This window comes from Nematolebias whitei, chromosome 8, assembly GCF_014905685.2.
Source record: "Nematolebias whitei isolate Nwh7 chromosome 8, NemWhi1, whole genome shotgun sequence".
NCBI classification, from domain to species: Eukaryota; Metazoa; Chordata; class Actinopteri; order Cyprinodontiformes; family Rivulidae; genus Nematolebias; species Nematolebias whitei.
Genome location: NC_056505.1, coordinates 43635681 through 43639304, shown reverse-complemented (window position 1 = coordinate 43639304; position 3624 = coordinate 43635681). Strand labels below are relative to the sequence as shown.

General features: G+C 46.9%; 1 protein-coding gene across 1 annotated transcript in view; it reads right to left on the bottom strand.

The window, feature by feature from the left end:
• LOC119413695 (protein Niban 2) overlaps positions 1-3624 on the bottom strand; it is a 109257-nt gene that overhangs the window by 104840 nt on the left and 793 nt on the right. The gene's annotated exons all lie outside the window — the stretch shown is intronic.

Sequence of the window (3624 nt, the reverse complement as noted above, 5' to 3'; positions counted from 1 at the left end):
GTCTTAGCCGTAGGACAAGGGGGGGTGAAGTCAAACAATACAGGCATGTGATCTTAAAAAACATTGTCACCGATTTTCAAATTAGAAACAGAGACATTGCGTGTTAAAACGAGGTCCAGCGTGTGACCGTGTTCCTGGGTGGGACAGTTCACCTGCTGAGCTAAGCCAAAAGAGTCCAATAAATCTAGAAAGTCCTTCACTAAGGGCTTCTCCTGACAACACACATGCAAATTAAAGTCACCAATAAACAAAAAGTGAGTGTATCTCTGTGTGATATCAGCCAAAAAGTCAGAGAATTCATTTATGAAGTCCTTGGAACGAGGGGGGCGGTAGACGAGTGCACACAGAACCGTTGGACTGTGTCCAAGTTCAAAGACACTTAGCTCAAAGCTGGCGCGGGACACTGGGATGGACAACTGTTTACAGGCTAAGTTTGCTTTAAAAACTGTTAATAATCCCCCCCCCCCGCGCTGACCTAATGGCCGCGGGGCATTGAAACACAGACAGTCCAGGGGTAGTAGTTCCACCAAGGCGCTGGACTCACCATCAGAAATCCAAGATTCCGTGACGAACAGAAAATCCAACTCCTGATTTTTAAAAAAGTCATTGAGGATAAATGTCTTGTTGGAAACAGACCTTGCGTTGATTAAACACATCCTGATAGGGTCCAACGCAGGCACGGCCGTGGAGGGAGACGCGAGCGCCAGCGGGCGCAGGTTATGAAGAACGGCTCCTCCAGGTCTGCTTGTGTGGCGCACAGGTAAACAACTCCAGGTTTTTCCATGGACTGAGCACGCGGGCAGCTGGCCAGCAGCCGGGCCCCGGGAGCACCACGGGTCAGAGAGGAGATGATCAGATCCAGAGCGAGTCCTGATAGAATAATCCACACTTTGCCTCAGTTTCACCAAAATCCCTGCACGCTTCCCACGATGTCTGCGATGTTTCCTCCATGGAGAAAGGCCAGGGTCACGCAGAAGGAATGCAGGAATCTCAGATAGGACCGGTGGAGGAAAGTGCTGGCTGCTGTACAAAATCTCTGCGGGAATTTCAGCAAATGTACGGAGCTCCAAAAGTGCCCGACGATCATCCTGAAAATATGACTCGGCACACTGCACCAACCATTGTAAAAATAACAAAAATAAAATACAAGCAGAGAGCGAGAGACGGGCAGCCCTACACACCGGCGCCATCTTGGAAAAATCAATAGTAAAATTGGTCTGTCTCACCCGTTCATTCAGCAGCTGGGTATGTGCCTTCTGAAGGATCTTGCTTGCCCGGTGCCCGCTGACCGATGATTTTAGTTCCAAGCTCTTGGGAATGATGCCATTTTGTCGACATCTGAGGTTGAATCGCAAGTGATTCCTGTAGTCTGCCTTGCTGTTTTCTCAAACTCTCTTACTAGTTTGAAGCAATCCTGGCCAAAGTGTTTCAAAATATCCTGATGCATGCTCAATAATCCAGGTAGAAAAATCCAAAAAAGTTCAATCTGGTCCTCTGGACATTCAAAAAAACAAAACAAAGCAAAACAACAAAAAAATATAGAAACGTTTCGTCTCTCATCCAAGAGACTTCCTCAGTCTGAGGCGCTGTATTCAGCTCAGTCTCTTAAATAGCACCTTCTCAGAGTGGATCAACCAGTTTGCTGCTGACAACCAAAACCAGCTGCTCACATGGTCAAGAAGGACCATCAGCCTCAAAATGGATCATTAGCACACTGATGGCTGTTTACTATTCACAGGGGGTTGAGTGATACTAGCAATAACAGCAGTGTAAGAGGGGGACAGTTGAACCCGGAGGCCTCCACCCCTGTTTAATAATGGACAATTTATTTTCACAAAGATGGCCTCCTTTATTCCTCTCTCAAACCATCGTTCCTCTCTGTCCAGGATGTGCACATCTTCATGCCTGAAAGAGTGACCGCTGGCCTGAAGATGAGTGTAGACCTCAGAATCCTGGCCTGATGATGGCCTGAGCTGAATACAGCACCTCAGACTGAGGAAGTCTCTCGGATGAGAGACGAAACGTTTCTATATTATTTTTTGCTTTGTTTTGTTTTTTTGAATGTCCAGAGGACCAGATTGAACTTATTTGGGTCTCAAAAAGGGTGTTTCAACTGGAAACAGCTGGGCTTGACTGCCAGGGTGTCGGAGGATGATTGCTCCAAACAATAAATGGGTGGATTCATTTTTTTTATGTGCATAATATTTATTGGTGAGTGATCAGGCTGTCACAAGCTCCTTCTCCTCTGTGAGGGTCATTTCCTTCCCACCAGGCTGACAGTTACCACAACGGCACCCTCCATATTTAGGCTCACAGGACGCACCAATCACCCATCGCACCCATCTCTACCATTCGAGGAAGTCACAGGTTGTGGTAACTGTAGTTGTATATAGCAGGACTTTTTCTGGGCTTGGGTGCACTGGAAACTCCTTGTATTTCACCGCAGCAGTCCACATTGAACGAGCAAAGTGAGTTTTTGACATGTGTGCTGCCATTTCAACTTCCTCAAACAAATCAGGATGAGCACCACCTACAGTCTTTCCCAGAGGGCCTTCCCACAAGACAAGGTCTCCAATCACTCTGACCCTTTGAGGGGCAAGTCCTCCCTCACGGTGACTGATCAGTAACTCAACTTCTTTAGGTCTTTTCAGTTCTTCAAGCTCCACTTTTGGGAAGAAGGTTTTAAGTTTTCTTGGTTCAATTTCTTTATGGACTTTGGCAATTTCATCCAGCCCATAACAAATCAGTTCATGTGCTCTTACCTTCCCTGTAGGCATTTGAATGCAGACTCTGAGGAGGTATTTCTTTGTGTTCACTCTCGTGGACATTCTACCCACACCATATAACACTAGAGTAATTTCCTCACTGCGCAGTCCTAGACGGTTAGCAGCCTTGTGTGTGATGTAATTTGTGTCAGATGCCAGGTCTATAAGTGTTCCAATCTTCTGACCTTCATTAGCCGTTACTTCCATTAACATCAGAATGACTGGCAGCTCGGGCAGTCCCATGCTTTTCAAGTAGGTGAGATAAAGCTTTGATCGAGTTACTTGCTTGTTTAGTTCCATTTATGAATGCCTTCCTGCACCTCTGCCATTTCTGGAGACAATTCAGACAAAAAAAATTATTGGTCAGCTGTCAGTTTGGTCTTACTTGGACTGCTTTTTTGTAAGGCCTCATCATCCACTTTGGTGTTTTGGGGGAAGAGGAAGTAGTCAAGTGGGCCTCCCTTTTTGCACTCTTTATTCCTGCAGAAGTACACATCTTTACAGCTTTCCCCATCAGAATGCCAGCAGAGACATTTCATGCATGACCCTAGTCTCATTAAAGTGGCTTTTTTTCTGGAACAGTCATAGCCTTAAACTTTCTGCAGAAGAAAAGTTTATTATAATGTCTCTCTTCTCCACACACATCACACACATTTTCAGGCTCACTTTTTGGCTTGGCCCTGGTCCAGACCCGGAGACAAGCCCAGACCCCGAAACGGGCCCTGGCCAAGACCACGAGACAAGCCTTGCCCTGGCCCAGACCAGAAGACAAGCCGAGACCCCGAGACAAGCCGAGACCCGAGACAAGTCCGGACCACGAGACAAGCCCTGGTCCAGACCACGAGACAAGCCCTGGTCC